Source organism: Podarcis melisellensis (genome assembly GCF_964234715.1).
Source record: "Podarcis melisellensis genome assembly, chromosome: 12".
NCBI lineage: Eukaryota > Metazoa > Chordata > Lepidosauria > Squamata > Lacertidae > Podarcis > Podarcis melisellensis.
In genome coordinates, this window is record NC_138544.1 from 6382491 (window position 1) to 6404529 (window position 22039).

Sequence of the window (22039 nt, forward strand, 5' to 3'; positions counted from 1 at the left end):
GTGCTGTGACTCTCACGAGAATGCATTGTAATCCGCATCAGTTTGCAGTTTACTTATTGAGCTGCGCAGCTCAGTAACTTTTAAAAATGGACTTGTTTATAATATAGTGGCCTATATAAAGACGCTGGAGCCTGCTTGCTGACCGAGTGAATCATCTTTCTGCGTGAAAGCTGAAATTCAGCTCAAACATGGTCTCTTTCGCTAGGAATATCTAAAAACAGGTTACAAAGGAATTTCCATCAAGCACCGTATTTTTCGCCCTATAGGACGCACGTTTCCCCCTCCAAAAATGAAGGGGAAATGTGTGTGCGTCCTATGGGGCGAATGCAGGCTTTCGCTGAAGCCTGGAGAGCGAGGGGGGGTCTTTGCGCACTGACCCCTCTCGCTCTCCAGGCTTCAGGAAGCTATCCGCTAGCCGTGGGAGACCCAGCTCTCCCACAGCTAGTGGAGACCTTGCCGGCAGCCAGAAGCTTGGGGCGCGCTGAACTCTGCATGCCCCAAGCTTTGGGATTAGCGCAGAGCACCTGGGGGGGGAATAATTCCCCCCCTTTATTTCCCCCCCAAAAAACTAGGTGTGTCCTATGGGCCGGTGCGTCCTATGGGGCGAAAAATACGGTAGGTTCAAGTGTCTTCAGTGAGCCTCGTTCTCAGGGAAGGATGCCTGAACCTCCCCTCTAAAACAAATTCGAGTGCATTCCAACAGAAACACAGTGGGCTTAATGGTTGGTCACAAGCTGACATTGTCTTATTTGAGACACTTGCTTCCCTCTGCCTGATGACAGGGCTGAATAAGGCAGTATAATGCTGTGAAGGAACTCCCAGCGTGGCCATTCTGTTGGTTCCAGTTGGTAAACTATGCAGTGGGTGCAATTTGATTTCAGTGTTTGAGCAAAATTACAACGTAGCCTCTACTTCATATGTTGGGACCTCTGTGGTAAAACCTGACCTTCATAACATTATAACAAAGCATAATTCCTGCCTCGGATGAGGTCATTTTCTTTTCTTGGTAAGTGCAGTCTCGAGAACATGGTACAGTCTCCTCCTAGGTATGCGGGTGGCACTGTGGTCTAAACCACTGAGCCTCTTGGGCTTGGCAATCAGAAGGTTGGCGGTTCGAATCCACTCAGTGGTGGTGAGCTACCGTTGCTCTGTCCCAGCTCCTGCCAACCTAGCAGTTTGAAAGCACACCAGTGAAAGTAGATAAATAGGTACCACTGTGGCGGGAAGGTAAATGGCGTTTCCGTGCGCTCTGGTTTCCGGCATGGTGTTCCATTGCGCCAGAAGCGGTTTAGTCCTGCTGGTCACATGACCTGGAAAGCTGTCTGTGGACAAACACTGGCTCCCTTGGCCTGAAGTGAGATGAGCGCTGCAACCCATAGTCGCCTTTGACTGGACTTAACTGTCCAGGGGTCCTTTACCTTTACAGGACGGCCTTTGGCTTGTGAGGTGCCATGGTGCTCTATCTTGTCCCTCAGGCTCTTAACATCTGGATTATATATGAAGCCACTGGTGGAAAAAGAAATCAGGAGGTTTGCGCATCACTGTCATCACATAGCTCTGCCTCTCTTTTCCTCTTTTGACTTCACCAGGGGCAAGCAAGGGACACGGGTGGTGCTGTGGGTTAAACCACAGAGCCTAGGGCTTGCTGATCGGAAGGTCGGCGGTTCGAATCCCTGTGACGGGGTGAACTCCCGTTGCTTGGTCCCTGCTCCTGCCAACCTAGCAGTTCGAAAGCACGTCAAAGTGCAAGTAGATAAATAGGTACCACTCCTGCAGGAAGGTAAACGGCATTTCCATGCGCTGCTCTGGTTCACCAGAAGCGGCTTAGTCATGCTGGCCACATGACCGGAAGCTGTACGCCAGCTCCCTCAGCCAGTAAAGCGAGATGAGCGCCACAACCCCAGAGTCGTCCACGACTGGACCTAATGGTTAGGGGTTCCTTTACCTTTACCTAGTGCCAAGCACAGCACGTGTCAGGGACACGCCCAGCAGAGAGGAATCTCCAGAGGAGGAGGAAGTGGCTGCACCTGAGTTGCCAAGAAGTAGGAGGCAGAGCAAGTGATTAGAGCAGAGGTGGGCCAGCAGGAGGCGGGGAAGGGCATGGTGTATATCTGGCCTTTGGAGGGGTCAGAAGCCAGTTGAGTCAACTGACTCTGATGGCGAAGGATGAGTTGTGGAAGCTTGGACTGTTGTAAGCCTGTTATTGAGAAATAAACCTCAGCTACTTAAACGGCCAGCGTTCTGTGTCTTGTGTGGGTGAAGCGCTAAACCTGACAGCCCGTTTCAAAAGCATCCGATATTGGGCGTAAGTCCAGAGTTATATTATGTCAAATATAAACAATATGATATAAGAGATTAAGATATAAGAGATAGGTAAGAACGAATTTAAAAGAGAAGAAAGACTGGAGACATAATATAATTAATAATGAGATTTGAAAGAGGGTAAGGATTTGCTGAATTTGACTGGGTAAACGGGAACACAAAAAAGGGAGGTGTGAGGAAGTCAAGAAACAGGGTTAAATAAGTATAAAGTTAAAAATTGGAATTTTTCTTTTTTTATGTATTTCTATGTTTGTTTTCTTTTTTTCTGTTGTATGTATGTATGTGTTTGTTTTTTCTTCTTTGTAAAACTTTAATAAATATCTTTTAAAAAAATAATCAAAAGCATCTGATATTGCCCCTTGCCAATAAAGTTAGTCCTCCATTCTGCGTTACGGTTCCTGGATTTATTCTGACTCCGTGCAGGCATGAAGAGCTACTCATGCGGAGCTCGTGAGAGGATCTTCAACTGTAAGTGCTCCTTGGGATGCTCAGTCCTTGAGGCATGGCTTGTATGTGCAGTGATGCTAAAAACAGCGTAAGCCAAGTATTGCCCTAAGTATACTGCTGTAGTGGGAGCAGCAAAATGCTAAAGCTTTCAGTAGACTTGTAAAAAAAAATAGTCCAAATAAGTCCAAAATAATCCAAAACCCAGTCTCAAAATCAATTTACAGTGGTACCTCGGGTTAAGAACTGAATTCGTTCTAGAGGTCCATTCTTAACCTGAAACTGTTCTTAACCTGAGGTACCACTTTAGCTAATGGGGCCTCCTGCTGCCGCGCCACTGCTGCACGATTTCTGTTTTCATCCTGAAGCAAAGTTCTTAACCTAAGGTACTATTTCTGGGTTAGCGGCGTCTGTAACCTGAAGCATCTATAACCTGAAGTGTCTGTAACCCGAGGTACCACTGTACTGACAAAATGCTACAGCTTTGTCCCCTTTAATCATCTGAGCCAGCAGTGGTGGGAATGTAAGAAAGTGAAATGCTTTTGGGAAATGATTTATAATGAGATGAAAAAAATGTTGAGATATACTTTTGTAAAGAAACCAGAAGCATTGTTACTAGGTATATTAGGGAATGATGTTGAAAAGAAAGATGTGAAGTTATTTAGATATGCAGTAACAGCAGCCAGAATTTTGTTGGCCCAAAAATGGAAACAGGAAGAAATGCCAACGAGGGAAGAATGGAGAATGAAACTGATGGAATATGCAGAAATGGACAAATTAACCGGAAAAATTCGAAACCAACGCGATCAGAGATTCACCGAGGACTGGAACAAATTTACAGAGTATATGAAAACTGTGTGTGATCAGGAAACAACGCTTGTTGGATTTCAAGAAGCTCTGTGAAAAAAAAGACTGGAATGTCGCTTAAAAGAGAAGATAAAATAGGGATTGTCAAAGTGCAACATAAATGTATGAAATGTGAGAAGTTGTGATAAATATGAAAATTGTCAGATAGCTGATGGAAGTCTAAAAGAATGTATAAGTTAAATTGGATGTTTAATTATAAACGGAATGGTTATTGGGGGGGGAAAAAAAAAACATCTGAGCCAGCAGTCTTCAGTCTTTTCAGACTTGGTACCCACCTGTAACCCAAACATGCATTTGAAGACACATTAACTATTTTTCACTATGTATTGTAGGGTGGTAGAGTTGCTGTTGCATTCCACCTTAGATCAGGCTGCAGCCCAACTGTGGATCCACCAGTTGAAGACTAATGATTTAAATCATAAAAAGCATAACACTTTGATCCGCTTCTTCATCCTTCTTAAACTGTGGCGCCCGGAACTGAACACAGTATTCCAAATGTGTCCTTACCAAGGCAATGTTATATCCTCTAGTTTGTACAGTATTGTTATGATTTATTATATGGCGTGACCTGCCCTGGGACTGGCAGCAATAAATAGCAGGATATAAATATTTGAAACAAGTTTTAAAAAAATAAAAATGCAAATATAAATTCCGCAGCTTCCTCAAGTACATAGAAATACAATCATATTTCTGAAGGATGCATATTCACCTGGCATATTGGGTTTTTTTTTTAATTTATTGTTTAGCAGCTCATTTAGACGGAGCTTAGATCTGTAAGATTAAGTACAATGTTTAAGAAGGATACCAAATTATTTGTACATTTTCACCAGTCTGGCAAATATAATGGAAAATCAGCAGTAGAATTTCTCTTTCTGGTAATTAGATAGTTATGAAATATGGGTGGAGGGGGAGCTTGGCTGATGCAATGAGTCATTCAATATTTCTTCTACATAAACTGTGTAACCAAACAAAATGGAATGCTGAAAATGTCCACATTGACTTCATTATAAGTAATTTATGGGAAATAGTCAAGTTCAAGTAAATATTAGGTGCTTCCTTCACCCTTACCAGAAATATTTAATCACCTAATTCTTACTTGTCAAAGGTACACACACTTTTAAAAGCAGAATTACAGTGGTACCTCGAGTTACAGACGCTTCAGGTTACATACGCTTCAGGTTACAGACTCCGCTAACCCAGAAATAGTACCTCAGGTTAAGAACTTTACTTCAGGATGAGAACAGAAATCGTGTTCCGGCAGTGCGGCAGCAGCAGGAGGCCCCATTAGCTAAAGTGGTGCTTCAGGTTAAGAACAGTTTCAGGTTAAGAACGGACCTCCGGAACGAATTAACCTGAGGTACTTAACCGGAGGTACCACTGTAAATGGTTAGGCAGGTTTTTAGATAATAAACACAGTAACTTAAATGTGGTGCACATGCCAATCAAGTCAGCTGTGTGGATGCTGTAGGGTTTAGTCTCTTGGTTTTGTTCCCAACGCTTATTCATTTTAATCACAGAGGAAACAGGATGGCGAGATCAGAATCATGAGGCCATCAGATGATGTTCTGGCTGCATACATTCTTACAAACCTAGCCTAGCAAGCAGCTAGCTGGGTTAAGACTCCTTATTTTCTTTGTATACATTTGATTTGGACAAGGGATCAAGTTTCACACTGGTACATTTTTCTCATATGAGCTGCTCCAAGAGCCTGGTTTAAAATTAGCCCCGCCACACTTTACCGATGTGGCGTAGCTAGCAGAAACAATTATTTATTTAGGAATTTCTTTCCTTGATTTAGCAATTCCAAATTCACAAGAAGCTCCAGGGACGGCAACAGTGGTGTGACAGCCAACAATTTTTGCCGTGCTTACATGATACGGGGTGTCTTTCTGTTATTAAAAACATTGGTTGACCTTTATGATATGATAGCCATGTTCAAATATATAAAAGGATGTCACATAGAGGAGGGAGAAAGGTTGTTTTCTGCTGCTCCAGAGAAGCGGACACGGAGCAATGGATCCAAACTACAAGAAAGAAGATTCCACCTAAACATTAGGAAGAACTTCCTGACAGTAAGAGCTGTTTGACAGTGGAATTTGCTGCCAAGGAGTGTGGTGGAGTCTCCTTCTTTGGAGGTCTTGAAGCAGAGGCTTGACAACCATATGTCAGGAGTGCTCTGATGGTGTTTCCTGCTTGGCAGGGGGTTGGACTCGATGGCCCTTGTGGTCTCTTCCAACTCTATGATTCTATGATTCTATGATTTATAAATTGGTCACGAGCAAGCCCACAAAAGAGAACAGGCCCAATCGAAAACACAATCTTGCAGAATGGGAAAAAGCTGGAATTATCTACTGCTAGACTTACTCTGGAGTGAATATGTCAAATATTCTGCACAGCTGTTTTATATATAATTGACAGAGAAGCGAAAGTACATCGTTTCTCTTTTATTTCCCTCTTTTTCTTCTTTCTCAAATTTCTTTTCTCTTTTTTGGATTGGTTTTTCTTTACGATTGCCAGTTTTCTTCTTTGATTAGTCTGGATGTTATTGTACAATATGTTGAAAACTTTTAATAAAATTGATTTTCTTTTAAGAAAAAGGCGGACCAGGGAGCGCCCTGAGTGAGAGACAGGCAAAGGTCGGTCTCCCAGGGTGACAGGATGGAAGGAGAAAGAAAAGTTCTTGGGTGAGAGCTGGGAGGAGCTAATGTCCTTTGTGGTTGCTAAGGACTAAGGATTACTTTTAACTTCTTATTTGAAATAAACTCAGAGTTGAATGTTGATTTCATGCTCTTTATTTCAGCTCATGGTAAACAGTGAGTGAGTCCTTTCCCCAAAAACCTCTGGCTATGTATACATCATTTACACAATGGGTCCCGTGTGATTGGCTGATTCAACTCCCCTCCTGGAGCCTGATTGGACTGTTCCTGCAGGCCAATCAGATTGCTGATTCACTTCCTCCTGGAGCCGGATTGGGCGGCTCTTGCAGGCCAATCACGTTGCTGCCTTCTAGGATCCTGCCTGACTATTGTTCTAGGATCCAAGCTCAGTACATAACAATACTTTACTTATTCAATTTGGATTTTATGTAGTATGAAAAAAATATATTTATAGATATATATAAGAGAATCAACCAAATCCATCTAAATTAAGGCAATAATCTTACATGCACTTACTTAAAAATACAGTGGTACCTCGACTTAAGAACTTAATTTGTTCTTGAGGTCCGTTCTTAACCTGAAACTGTTCTTAACCTGAGGTACCACTTTAGCTAATGGGACCTCTTGCCGCCGCACAATTTCTGTTCTCATCCTGAAGCAAAGTTCTTAACCCGAGGTACTATTTCTGGGTTAGCAGAGTCTGTAACCTGAAGCATCTGTAACCTGAAGCGTCTGTAACCCAAGGTACCACAGTATTTACCATTAAGTTCAGCGGGGCTTCTGAATCTATAGGATCAGTTGCAGCATGTCCTCTTTAAAGCCATGCAGGCTTCCCACATGATGCTTTGCATACTTTGGTTCAAACTACACATACTGTTTGTCAAACATTTCCACACACCCATGGGCTTAACCTGGCTGCTTTATTTTGGATGGAAAACTATTGTGCACTCCTGATATCTAATATGTTCCTGGTCCAGATAGGGGCCATACACAGTTTTTCTGCTGAAAATGGCTTTTTACTGACTTCTAATATTATTACCCAAAAAGTGCAGCAGATTTTGGATCAAGGCCCCCTGACTGCTTTTTCTCCTTAAGGCACCCAGATGTATAATGTGTGTTTAAATATATAATGTCTCATGTAGTTTCGCCCTTGAAGGCTAATTGGATTCCCATAGGGTTACCGCCTTCGGTGGGTTGGAGCCAGTGATACTACAGCTGTATCAACAATTTAACCACTGTGCTTAAAACCAAACTTGACTGAAATCAAACGGAAAGAAAGAGTCACAAAATGGCAAGAATGTGGCTAAAATGTAGGTTCTGGCATTTGTTGATGCTTGTCACTTGAAAATTAAAAACTGGATGAGCACATTGGGGAAGTATGCACAGACCCAAAAGCTTTACCAAATGAATTTTTTGAAGAAGAAAAAAATAATGTGTAGACACAGAAACACTTTTCCTCATTGTGGCATCTCTACACTTAACTGCCCCTGCTCACCATGCACAATCGATCATGGTGAGAAAGGGGAGAGCTAGACTGGCTTTTAGTGAAGTCACCCAGTGCCCTTATTTCTGCACACAGGAAAAGCATGATTTATGCACAAGACGAGTAGCAAATGAATATTCATGATAAGGGGGAAAAAAGATTCTGTGTACTTTAGTGCCAGATCTGGCAATATGAAATGCTGCTCCTTTCTGGACATGCCATGGGGATCCCACAAGCAACAGTGATGATGACTTGTGGCATTTGCTTTGTGTTTGTACGTTGACTAAATAATGAGATTCTTCTGGGCTCTAATGAGGATATTTATGGCTTCCTTTAAATTCCTCTTGTCTTTTTTCCCCAGAGACTGGAGAGATAAGCTTCTCCGGAATGACCCTTGGAAAGTGGCCGACTCTTCCCCAAAAAGAAATAGGACTGAGGGCTATGCTGGGTTTGAATTTCTTCCCCAAAGCTTCCTGTGTGTGTGTCACAAATTATATTCATTCTCTTCTCTCTGCCCTGAACAAGAGGCAGACCTACCGTATTTTTTGCTCTATAAGACTCACTTTTTCCCTCCTAAAAAGTAAGGGGAAATGTGTGTGCGTCTTATGGAGTGAATGCAGGCTGTGCAGCTATCCCAGAAGCCAGAACAGCAAGAGGGATTGCTGCTTTCACTGCGCAGCGATCCCTCTTGCTGTTCTGGCTTCTGAGATTCAGAATATTTTTTTCCTTGTTTTCCTCCTCCAAAAACGAGGTGCGTCTTGTGGTCTGGTGCGTCTTATAGAGCAAAAAATACGGTACATCAAGACTGAGCTATCTATTGCCTATTTTTTAATATATAAAAAGCATGATTAGCTTTAAAAAGAACACTTTTAGTATCTCTAAATAATACTTTAGAGAGTAATCCTATACATCTACTCAGAAGTAAGTCCCAGTGAGTTAAATGTGACCTACTCCCAAGTTAGTGCATTCAGTACAGGCACACACACACCTATTTACACAGGGTTACATTACGAGGTACCACGCACACCAGTGAAAACATGTACAGTGGTACCTCGGGTTAAGTACTTAATTCCTTCCAGAGGTCCGTACTTAACCTGAAACTGTTCTTAACCTGAAGCACCACTTTAGCTAATGGAGCCTCCTGCTGCTGCCGCGCCACCGGAGCACGATTTCTGTTCTCATACTGAGGCAAAGTTCTTAACCTAAAGTACTATTTTTGGGTTAGCAGAGTCTGTAACCTGAAGTGTATGTAACCTGAAGCATATGTAACCCGAGGTGCCACTGTATACAGTGGTACCTTGGTTTAAGAATAGTCCGGTTTAAGAACGATTTGGTTTACAAACTCCACAAAGCCCAGTTTGCAGTGTCCCAGTTTGCAAACTTTACCTCGGTCTAAGAACAGAATCTGAACGGTGGAAGGGCACCGGCGGCGGGAGGCCTCATTAGGGAAAGCATGCCTCAGTTTAAGAACGGTTTCAGTTTACGAATGGACTTCTGGAACGGATTAATGTAAGTTGGTAAACTGAGGTGCCACTGTATTTGGTGCACCATTGAAAAAGCCTGCAAACACCCAGTTTGGCCCCCATTCCACCCTTTTTGGGATGCTTTTGTGATGTTTTCAGGTCATTTCCAGATTCCGCACGATGCATGTATGCGTGATCACGTACATATTGAATATGCATAAATTGGGGGGTTGCCTGTACTGTATTAGGATTCCTTTATTTATTTAAATTTATAAGCCATCTTTTGGGACAGCAATCCCATCCATTTTGAGACATGGAGGCAAATATGCATCATTCACCTGCTCTCTTGGTCTACTAGCTACCTGGTAGCAGCACAACAGCTCTCCTCTACTATCTTGGGAATGGGCACAACCCATCATTCCTGTCCACTTGTTGCTCTTGATGTCCAGCAGTATTTAACTAATCTCCTTTTCGGGACTGCTAAGATTTCTTAGGACTTCATATTTGGACCCAGGCCATAAATGAAAGTTCCATATTAACAGAGTTCACCGTTCCGGCACTGGCAGATCCTCAAACGATCAGGTCCTTGTGCAAATGTTTCCTTGCTCATCCATTTTGGTGGCTCTTCTCTCGTCAAGCTTTGCTAAGTGAAAGATGGAGCACAAAACATCTCACGTTGCACAAGGAAAATAGGGGGTGGGATCATAATCAAATCAGACCGTTTAAATCAAGTGTGCATAAGAACCAAGAGTACGGAAGTCCCTTTATTTAGAGGGAATTAGCTTCTTGGGTGCAGAATTTGCTGTCTTAAAGCATTGGAATCCAGATCCACATACCACAGGGTGTGCAGCACATTTGAAGTTGGGTCATAAAAGTCAGGTCTTATCTCAAACCAGCAAATATGCCGTTAATCTTTATCCCCATAGATTCTCTCTCTCCCAGAGTGCATCTTTGTGGGGTATGATTTGCAACCACTACCCTTAAAAGGTCATTTATTTGGAGCAGAGAGGTAAAGTTGACATTATTTCCTTGTAGGATAAGGTGTGATGTCAAGAATCCCCGACTATTGTTGATTTTTTCATTAGGGGGGGGGGGAATGCCTTGGGGAACACAATTGGGTTGGGTTGATACCCAGCTATCTATTTCTATGTCTACTCTAGAGATGGTCATGTAACAGTTGCATCTGAATGTCAAGGCTTGCATAGCCCTGTGGCCAGAAACCACAAAGATCAGCTGATTGCCAACTCTTGCAAAGTACTGAGCACGAAACTTTGCAGGGACCATCAATTAACTTATTGACAATGTTTACAAAATCCCTGTTAACGCAGCTGCATCTTTATCTTTCCCCCCCAAGAATATTTATTAAAGTTTTCAATAATGATACAATAAAAAGAAAAAAAAGAAACAAAGAAAAATACAAAAATAAAAATAATTAAAAACACATAAAGTTTCGATTACTTATTTTTCATTAACTTATTCCCCAGACCTCCTCATACCTCCCTTTTTTGTATTCCAATTCAAATTATTAGTTCAGCAAATCCTTCTCAGTAAGTTTTTAACCTATTTCTAAACCTTTTTTTCATATTCTCTTAAGGCATTACAGCTGGAAACCACTTAATTTCTGTCCGACATCATTCTAACATTCATTAATTTTGCAATATTTCTGTAAATAGTCTTTAAATTTCTTCCAGTCTTCTTCCGCCGACTCTTCTCCCTGGTCTCGGATTCTGCCAGTCATTTCTGCCAATCCCATATAGTCCATCACCTTCATCTGCCATTCTTCCAGAGTGGGTAGATCCTGTGTCTTCCAGTACTTTGCTGTGAGTATTCTTGCTGCTGTTGTAGCATACATAAAGAAAGTTCTTTCGCAGCTGCATCTTTATCTGCCCTTTGCTATGGTAGCACATGCACAAGTAATCCAAATCTGTGTTCTCACTTGTCCTTTACATTTTTATCTTGATCCATAGTCTCCAACTGCCCCTCAAATGCCAGGACTATCACGAAAACCTACAGGCCATCAGTTTCTCACTTTGTCACATAAAGTACACTTCACCCTACGCACACGTTACCCTACTATGTGCATTCTTGTACATATTACTCAGATGGAAAACTTCGGTCCCTAAACGGCCTCGGTCCAGTATACCTGAAGGAGCGTCTCCACCCCCATCATTCTGCCCGGATGCTGAGGTCCAGCGCCGAGGGCCTTCTGGCGGTTCCCTCATTGCGAGAAGCAAAGCTACAGGGAGCCAGGCAGAGGGCCTTCTCGGTAGTGGCGCCCACCCTGTGGAACGCCCTTCCAGCAGATGTCAAAGCGATAAACAACTACCTGACATTCAGAAGACATCTTAAGGCAGCCCTGTTCAGGGAAGTTTTTAACGTGTGATATTTTACTGTATTTTTGGTTTTATGGAAGCCACCCAGAGTGGCTGGGGAGGCCCAGCCAGATGGGCGGGGTATAAATAATAAATTATTATTATTATTATTATTATTATTATTATTATTATTATTATTATTATTATTATTGCAAAATTCAGAAAAGAGAATTTCAATGGACAACTGTGTTTTGGTGTATTCATTGTTTTGGAAAGTGCGTTCTCCAGGCTCAACCCCATGGACCTGGGAGCAAGCCTCATTCATTTCAATAGGATTTCCTTCTGAATATACATTTTTAGGCTTGTACACCGCCTCCCCTTGCTTCTCATTAATGGGAACAGTATCTGCTGAGCTGCAGCGATGCAAGCTGCTAACATGCCAGCCATCTCTCCACACCCTTATTAATTTATTTACAGTGCTTAGATTTCAACATACATAATACACAGGCATGCCTATCCCAGGCTTCAGGCATCTGACAAATAATTAAAAATCCAGTCCAACAAAACCACTAATAGCCTCTATAAATCACCCTGTCAAGTTCAGTTCTTCTCTCCCCTCCCAGTTGCTAAAATATTACCTGGCTTTGATAGTTAGACAGGGCTCCTTTTCAGGTGGGAATGTTGGAAACTGTTCTCTGTAACTCCTAGATACTTGATTTCTAATGTTTGGAATTGTAGTCCAATAGCAAAACAGTGTAAAATATAGAAAACCCAGATGATGCTTCATTCTCTCTCTGCTCTTAGTAACTCGAACCACTCTCTGTATATTCTTGACTCTACGCACTACAACAAATACTGTTATTAAGGAATAATTAACAGCTGATCAGGTGTCAGTTTGTGCTCCTTGAGTTGGTGGCTGTGGAATGCCCTACATGATTTTATACACATATGATGATTTTAACCAGTTGCCATTGTCTGATCCACGCTTATCTGATTCTTACATTATTTTTATTGTGTTGTTTCTTATGTTATTTATCACCCATTTTTATTACATATTTTATTTTACATTTTTGGCTATCTTGGCTATGGGGGTATAAACTGGAGTATAATTCTAATAACTAAAATGAATTATACATAGTATTTTGCTGGTGGATGTTAATACAGTCATACCTCATGTTACAGACGCTTCAGGTTACGTGTTTCCGTGTTACGGACCGTGGGAAACCCAGAAATACCAGAACGGATTACTTCTGGGATTCACCACTCACGCATGGGCAGAAGCGCTAAATCACGCTTTGTACCTGAACAGAAGCACCGAACGACGCCGGTGCCTGCGCAGGCGTGGCGCTTCATGATGCGAATGCTGCTGGTTGCGGATGTGCCTCCATCACAGATTACGTCCGCAACCTGAGGTTCCACTGTATATCACTTCCCCAATCTTTGGATACACTTTCTTTGATACAGTGTGGCTCTGTTAGAATAGCAATAGGTATGCAATTGTTATGGATAAGGTAATGGTAAAGGGACCCCTGACCATTAGGTCCAGTCATGACCGACTCTGGGGCTGCGGCGCTCATCTCGCTTTATTGGCCGAGGGAGCCGGTGTACAGCTTCTGGGTCATGTGGCCAGCATGACTAAGCCGCTTCTGGCAAACCAGAGCAGCGCACGGAAACACCGTTTACCTTCCCGTCGGAGCGGTACCTATTTATCTACTTGCACTTTGACGTGCTTTCGAACTGCTAGGTTGGCAGGAGCAGGGACTGAGCAAAGGGAGCTCACCCCGTTGCGGGGATTCGAACCGCAGACCTTCTGATCGGCAAGCCCTAGGCTCTGTGGTTTAACCCACAGACCACCTGTGTCCCTTATTGCTATGGGTGGCTTAGGTCAAATCCAAACTAAGACTGCAATCCTAAATCCACATGTCTCCTGGGAATAAGGTCCACTGAATTTGACGGGGCTTACTTTTGAGTATAAATAATTAGGATTCCAGCCTAAATTAGTTGCACCTAGATCCCACTGAAAGCAATACAACTTAAGCAGTGGTTTAAAATAAAGAAAAAAGGGGGGAGGTGTCTGTGCTCACCATGAAGCTGTTAAGCTCCCCACATGACCTGGAACTCTGATCAAGGGGAAGGTGGGGATGGGCCTGAAGTAGAGAAACTAACCCCTGAATAGGGCTGTAGCAACTGAGCCAAGGTCAATACTCAAGAGCAAGCTTTGCATCAGAGAGAGGACTTGAACACAGATCTCTCCAGTCTTGGACTGATGCTCTAACCACTACACTGCACTGGCTTAGAAGTCTCCTTCTGCCAACCAAATTCTGTGCCATCACTGTTATCTATATTTGCCAGCAAGACTGCAGCCTTATTGGAGCGATCGTGACTTGGATTCTTCCTCTGGTCTGTCATCTACTTACTGTATTAATTACAGCGCGGCTGATTTTGTCTGAATTGCTGTTTTGCCCTTAGGAGGTGAAAGCACAGGCATACTTCTGCTTTTAATTTTAGGGTGTAATAAATTCTTAAAAAGCTGGTTACAAGACACTTTCATGGTTTACAATATTCCATCCAATTAGCCATGTTGAGAGTAGCAATTTCCTTTAAAAAAAATGATAAAACCAGTGCCGAAAACAAGAATGTGATGGCTGAAGCTGCCATATATATTTTTACATCTTTAAAAGGCAACCACTTTGAAGAGAAAATAAATTCAGGTCAGAAAGACGCCCAGCAATGGATTCTCTAACATGTGCTTATACATATATTACAGAGAAAATTATGATAGTTCTCTCAACACAAGATTGGCTTTTTAAAAAATGCTGGCCTTTTTAAAAAAATGCTGGATTAAATGTCCTTGACTCTGCGATATTGTGGGGAAGGTACAGGGGAGTACCATACGCCCAGAGAACCTGTCATTGTGCCATGGGTGTGGTTGAGTCCACCGAACACATTCTCTTGACTTGCCCTTCTTAAGCAGAGCTTAGACAAAATTTTATAGACCCACTCCTATGTCAATTTAGCTTCCTACCTGGAGAAAACCAGGTTTTATACTTGCTGAATAATGTCACTAGAGCTATACCTTCCTTGGTGGCCAAATTTCTTTTTTTTAGCTTTTAAGCGTCGCAAGACTATAATTGACTGTATTGATATGGGGCTATCTGTTTAGCCCATTTTAGTGTTGGCTAAGTTTTAAAATCTTCCTGGATGTTTGTAACTGTGTATTGACAAATGTACTTTTTTCTGACTGACGGTCGAATAAAAGGTTGATGATGAACACAAGATTGGCTTTTAAAAAAAATGCTGGCCTGTCCTTGTTTGTTCGCAAGTGTAGATGTTCTAAATCAGTTTTCTGATTATATTAAGGGCACATTTGCTTTCCTGAATCTGATGTATTTATTTTTCTCTTCTCCCTGCTTGTGTAACACTGAACTCCTTTTTGTTCTCTTCCTTCTCAACTTAATGCATATTTCATTCTCCCTTTTTTGAATTCTCTCTGCCTTTGTTCAGCTGGATTGAAAATGCTGATGGTGCTTAGTCTTTTTTAAAAAAATGTGTATAGTTTGTGCTGTTTGGGGGGGAAAGAGAGACCAAAGAAGAGGAAACCCACAAGTAAAGTTGGACAGAATATGGTTATAAAATAAAACAGGGGGGAACAGAACAGAAAAATAGAGTAATTAACACATAGGTAAAGATAAAGGGACCCCTGACCATTAGGTCCATTCGTAGCTGACTCTGGGGTTGCGGCGCTCATCTTGCTTTACTGGCTGAGGGAGCCGGCGTACAGCTTCCGGGTCATGTGGCCAGCATGACTAAGCCGCTTCTGGCGAACCAGAGCAGTGCATGGAAACGCCGTTTACCTTCCTGCTGGAGTGGTACCTGTTTATCTACTTGCACTTTGATGTGCTTTCGAACTGCTAGGTTGGCAGGAGCAGGGACAGAGCAACGGGAGCTCACCCCATTGCGGGGATTCGAACCACTGACCTTCTGATCAGCAAGTCCTAGGTTTAACCACAGCGCCACCCGCGTCCCTCAATTAACATGTAAGATGCAATAGTGGGACGCGGGTGGCGCTGTGGGTAAAACCTCAGCACCTAGGACTTGCCGATCGCATGGTCGGCGGTTTGAATCCCCGCGGCGGGGTGTGCTCCCATCGTTCGGTCCCAGCGCCTGCCAACCTAGCAGTTCGAAAGCACCTCCGGGTGCAAGTAGATAAATAGGGACCGCTTACCAGTGGGAAGGTAAACGGCGTTCCGTGTGCTGCGCTGGCTCGCCAGATGCAGCTTGTCACGCTGGCCACGTGACCCGGAAGTGTCTGCGGACAGCGCTGGCTCCCGGCCTATAGAGTGAGATGAGCACACAACCCTAGAGTCTGGCAAGACTGGCCTTTACCTTTACCTTTACCTTTACCTTTACCTTTAAGATGCAATAGTAGGAGTTATTGAAAAGGAGCACAGCTGAAGATAAGGCACGGAAGACCCATGCTTTGATTAAAGATGGCAAAATCCAAAATCCTCTTTAAAAAAAAAGCAATGCATTTGTAGGTTTTAGCCAGTAGATGTTGTGACTGTATAGTCTGTTATATTCAATACCCTGAAACAGACTTCTCTCACACATTCTAGCTGCGGTGTTGTTGTTTTTTTAAATGATGTTTATAATACCTGTTTTCCACTATCAGGAAAAGTAAGGTTGTTTGTATGTTGCGTCTGCGGCCTAGAAAGTTAGACAAAAGTTTGTGCCCATGATATGGAGTGTCATGGTGTCTGAGAAACTGGAAGGACCCATTACTCATCACCTGTAAGCCAAATTGAGATGCATGCTAGGTCAAATTTGGTCTGTGGGTTAGAAGATCATCACCCCTGCTCAGGGACGCGGACTTATAAAAAATATTGGGGGGGGCCGGGAAAGCTCATGAATAATAAATAAGCTCATGAATATGCAAATAAAGTGGCGCCGCCTCCTCGTGAGCGAATAGGCGAGAGCGTGCTGCGCCTATTAATCAGCTCCAAAGGAAATTGGGTGGAGCTTTTGCTCGGGAGGGAGGGCAGGAGGCATGCAGCCCGCCCCTCCCTGTGCATTTTGGGCTGGGGGAGGGGCGGCGATGGCGCTCTGCTGGAGGGGCGCCGGAGATTATTGGGGGGGCGGAGCCCCCCCAAACGAATTTTTGAGGGGGCTCGGGCCCCAGAAGCCCAAGGTTGGCAGTCTTAGGTTTGGGCAGCTGCTCTTTGTACCTTCGTATCTGTTCCTTCCACACAGGATTACTGCTCCTCTCCCTTTTAGCTTTCTGTTGTTTCCCTGAGCAATTAATTTGTCTGCCTTCCTTCAGCCACCAATGCCTGTGCAGGACTCAGAAAACCATATATTGTGCGGATGGTCGGCTTTGCCCAAGTTATGTACCACAATTAATAAATTAGCTGGGTACCAGGTGAGAAAGAGACATCCCATTTAAGCAGATTTGCTTAAAGTCGCTTGGAGATTCATGCACACACTGGACAAAACAGCTTCATTGTGATTTTTTTTTCATTTTATGAATGCATTACATCCAGATGATTATTCATGGAGAAACTCCCTAGCAGCGAAAGCAATGGAAAATAGTTGTATGGAAGCGTTGGCCATTCTTGTCACAATGATAAATGAACAACAACCTCAGACTGTGAACGGTATCATCCTGTTTGTAGCCATTCCTCACTTACAGGCTTCTTTAATTTTATCGTTTTGGCTACTTGCCTTTCTAAAAAAGTTGAGTGCAACACAATCCTACGCATGTTTACTCTGAAGTATAGCCCGCTGTGCTCAATGAGGCTAATTCACTAGCAAGCATGTCTAGAATTGCAGCCTTTTTCTTCTTCTGTCTGGTAGCTACATACAGATGTCTGCAACACACCGGAAGAGTTCCTTTGTGAACTAAGCGCATTTTCTGGCAGCTGGCAATTTGTCTTCGCTTGTGTTGTGTCAGTGGTGAGTTTTCAGTCAACCAGACTCTGAGATCTTATCCTTCCAGCCTCGTCTATTTACTGCATGCAACCTCGTCAGACAGAGGCAAGTTTGAATCGTAAATCTCCTGCAGTAAAGATGGAGGCCGCTTGCCCACTGTCAATAAAATAAGTCCGTGATCAGGTTGGTGGCTGTTATGTACTGAGTTGAATAGGATCCCAAATGCAGCCGTCTGATTGGTCCTAGAACAATAGGATTCAGAATGCAGCAGTCTGATTAGTCCTAGAACAATGCAGCAGTATGATTGGTCTGCAGGAGCCACCCAATTCAGCTCCAGATGGAAGTGAATCCACAACCTGATTGGCCCACAGGAGAATTCCAGAATTAGCCAATCACGTGCAGCCCATTGTGTAAATAATGTATATAAAGCAGATACTTTGGGGAAACTTTCATTCTTCCTCACCACTATGAGCTGAATAAAGAGCATGAAATCCACTCTCGACTCTGAGTGTATTTCAGTGGCACACTTTGTCTGCTTGTAGGACTGTACCACAACTCTGTCACAGTTTGGGGTTGAGCTTGGGCTTATCTTCAGCTTCTCCTAAGCCTTGAAAGGAGCTAAAGATAAACCCTCTTCGCATCTGCCACTTCAATGTCAGAGTGGCAGTTTGAGATAAAGGGCTTGAAGGTCATCAACTGGTCTGTTGTTCAGCAACGACCACAGAGGATTTCTATAAAGGAATGAAACATAAATACTAGGCATGTTGTGGTTAGACATCCAACGGCAAGGCTGTTGGACCTATCTCAGAGCTGCTTCTTGTGGAGCAAATGGAACATATTGCCATATTTCAAATGGTGAAAATCCAGACAGAAAAATTGCTGGGCTTTTTTGGGCAAAGAAGTTTTAAGGGAAATTGCCAAAACCGACATGGGTTGCCATATGTCCGGATTTTCCCAGACATTTTAAAAAGCTATTTCCACCTGGGGGGTTGCTTCTGACTGCAGTATTCTGGATATGGCTGGGAAATTTGGACCCATAACAGCCCTAACATAGCTGGGGGGGGGGGCTATCTGTTTTTTTTTGCCCCAGGTGAAGCCTCCAGAAGAGCGCATTGAGGCTCCCAGCATAGTCTGATGAAGGGATGAGCTTTGTTCCACATGTTAAATTTCTGAAATAAATTTCTGAAATATTAGGTGGGGGGGGGCAAGCCTTGTGGGGAGCTGCTTCCCTACCCTCCTCAAATGTCATGCAGTTAACTATGTTCAGAACTGGGGGTTCTGGGCTACACTGACACAAAACCACTTGTTTCTAGGGACTCAGAACTTTACGTTCTCTGAGGGACAGGGCCCAGCGCTCCCAGACTACAGCTCTGCAGATGGCCGCCTTCACCCAGCCAAAGCTGCAGGGAACTGGAAGCAACAACCTGAAAAGCTTGCCCTGGTTTGCTCCTTCTTAGGGGTGGGATGAGGAGAGGGAGCAAGGAGAGAAAAAGGAAGGAAGGAAGGAAGGAAGGAAGGAAGGAAGGAAGGAAGGAAGGAAGGAAGGAAGGGTTTTCTCCAGGCAAGCCAGCAACATCTTCCCTGTAGAAGCTGCAGTGGGCATTTGGTGTGTGTGTGAGTGAGAGATGTGCAGATGCCTGATGATCGTCTTCCAAAGCAACTACTCTATTCTGAACTTTAAAATGGAAAGCATAATGCTGGTGGTCAACAAAAGAGGTTTAAAGACTGTCTCAAGGCAAATCTTTAAAAATGTAGTATAAACACGGACAAATGGGAAACACTGGCCTGTGAGCGCGCCAGTTGGAGAACAGCCTTTACCAAAGGTGTCATGGGCTTTGAAGAGACTCAAACTCAGGACGCAAGGGAGAAACGCGCTAAGAGGAAGGCACGCTTGGCAAATCCACACCGTGATCAACTCCTGCCCGGGAAACAATGTCCCCACTGTGGAAGGACGTGTGGATCCAGAATTGGCCTCCACAGTCACTTACGGACTCATTGTTAAAACCATGTTTATGGAAGACAATCTTACTCAGCTATGAGTGATCGCCAAAGAAGAAGAAGAAGAAGGAGAAGGAGAAGGAGAAGAGCAGTTTACATTGAAATATGGGACCATCCTGTATTGTAGAGGGTGGGTGGTGACCCTATGTGGCAGGCAGGAAGAATATCTTCATGTGTCAAAGGACTGGATGGGATCAGGTCTCATACTTGTATTCTATGCATTTTTTTTCCAGAAAAAGGAGGTGCCAGACCTCACCATGAACCTCTTTCTCTTTGTTCTCTTAGAATGGCAATGGCATCCACCTGAGAGGTGCCAGAGCTGTGCTCCTGTGAGCTCCAGCTGAAAGGGAAAAAAAGCCTTGCATATAATCCATACAAATTATTTAGTCAAGGAGCACCCAAGGCTGTCATCTATATTGGCATATCATTTGCTAAATGAAGGCAGCCAAAGGATATTAACTCAAGGGTAATAGGCAGAAATGTGCTTGTGATCATTAAAGTGGGGCACACTGTGTAAACAAATGTCACAGGCAGACTTGTTACAGTGCAGGAACAATTTGGTCTCGAGTGAAAGAAATGGGAGAAAAATGATGATAGGAAGCCCTTACAGGGCTCTGGGGAAGGATGAGAAAGCAGAACAGGAAATGTTTGTGCAGATAAAGGAAGCCTGCGAAAGCTGCCAGGGCAGGGATTGCCGGAATTTCAGTCTGCTTGTCATCAAGTGGAATGGCAATTAAGAAACCTTAAGAAGCAAGACGTACTACTTTCTTTACTGCACGGTCCAAAAGTAGGCATAGTTTGAAACACTAAACTTACGAGGTTCCACATTTGCCTCCCAAACACTTCAAAATAGCTCAGCTCTGAAATAGACGGTTTGTTGACCTTTTGGGGTCATACTCCATGGCTGATCTGTTTTCTCAGGCTTTGTGGAAATAGCTGAGGGGGTTGGTTTGCTCTAAGAGGATGAGAGATTTCAGGGCTAACTTGGTTGTTTCTCAGCTAGAGGGAAAGGGATGGGGAGAAGAAAGATTAGTTGTGGGACTGGAGTACTGTTTTATTTATGGCAAGCTGCCCTAGAGTACTTTATATTATGGGGTGGCAGAAATGTCATAAATACATTGTATTTATTTTTCAGCAACAAATTAGGGAACCTTTGTTTCTCTTTTTGTCCATCACTGACAATGAGCATCCCAGTGGCTGGCCCTTTTTTCAATTTGCTCTCAGAAACTGTATTCTGTAGATACTTAGCCATTTTCTCTTTGCCACTGATAACGCGTGCAAAAGCGAATCATTTCCCAAGATAAAAAAATGGTTTCCGGAGCAATCTTTGTTTGTTGTGTAAGAACAGTGTTAATTTCTGTCCTTGGGAGTCTTGCACTGAATTAAGCAAGCATTGATTGTGTCAAGATGGCAATGATGCAGATACTTTTCATAATTGGCATGGCAGAAGCAAAATGTACACATTTAATTGCTGTTCTGTCTAGTTCTGCAGGGACTTCTCTAACCCAAAACCTGTGCTTTTGTACCTACAGCTGCATGTAGAAATAGTGACAACACAGGGTGTGGTTTTTTTTCTTCCCTTTTTCTCTTTTGGCAATCATAGAATTCTCTTTCAAATATACAGGGCTCATCCTTAAACTGGAGGATTTGAAGATGTCCGTGTCTCTATTTTTTATCCTTCCATGGGACATCCACATGACATCCTGTCATGGACTGGCAGGGCCTTCTTAAGCATGGCACCCCCCTTTCCCAGAGTTTTTAGGGAGGACGGCGCTGCCGGTGGGGCTGGAGGAGGCGGGCAGCAGCTGGAGGGCAGCTCCTCCAGCGGGGAAGAGGCAGAGGCTGGACGCGGTGCCTTCCGGCTCAGCTGGCCGCTTCGTGCTGCAGGGGCCACAGCAGACAGAGGCTCCGGGCGCGGCGCTGCTTCAGCGTGGCATGGTGAGGGCAGTGAGCTGATGCCAGGAGGCGCCGTGTCTAGCCTCCACCTCTTCCCTGGTGCCCTCCAGAACTTGGCACCCTGGCGCCCCGCGCCACTACCCTCTACAGATAAGACGCCCCTGTGGACTGGTTGGACCCAGAGGAATGGTGGGAGGAACCAGCTGGGAGAACCACCCAGGGAGTATTAGTGGGGCAGCAGTGAGCAGTCAGAGGGAGAAGACAGAACAGACTGGGGAGAGGCGATGTCGGAAGCTGAGGAGGTAACAGGGTTTAGTGAGCAGGAAGAGGCTGGGGCAGAGAGCAGTGCAGAATCAGAGGCAGAAGATGAAGCAGGAGAATGGGATGAGGGAGGCCAAGACATGAGTCACAGGTGATGAGTTCCCCTCTCCCCTTGTCTCCCAGATCCAGAAGAGGCATGAAAAGCTCTGGAGAGGAGGGAACTTAGACAGCTGTGAGGACCTTTAGTTTCTGCAACTGATTTTCATGGAGGTAGACAACCAGGAATGAGCTGCTCTGCTCATTAGGCCTGACACTCAAGCAAGTAGGTGGAGATCATGTTTTTGCTAATAAAGAGTTAACTCCATCTTTGAACTGTGTGATTACTGACTGGCAGGCTCTTGTGACACA

At 43.9% G+C, this 22039-nt stretch overlaps 1 long non-coding RNA gene across 1 annotated transcript in view; it reads right to left on the reverse strand.

The window, feature by feature from the left end:
* Positions 1-1698: 1698 nt before the first annotated feature.
* LOC309380961 overlaps positions 1699-22039 on the reverse strand; it is a 36326-nt gene continuing 15985 nt past the window's right edge. Inside the window, exon 3 of the long non-coding RNA XR_014173228.1 lies at positions 1699-1951. This is a non-coding gene — a long non-coding RNA (uncharacterized lncRNA). The remainder of the gene's footprint in view (positions 1952-22039) is intronic.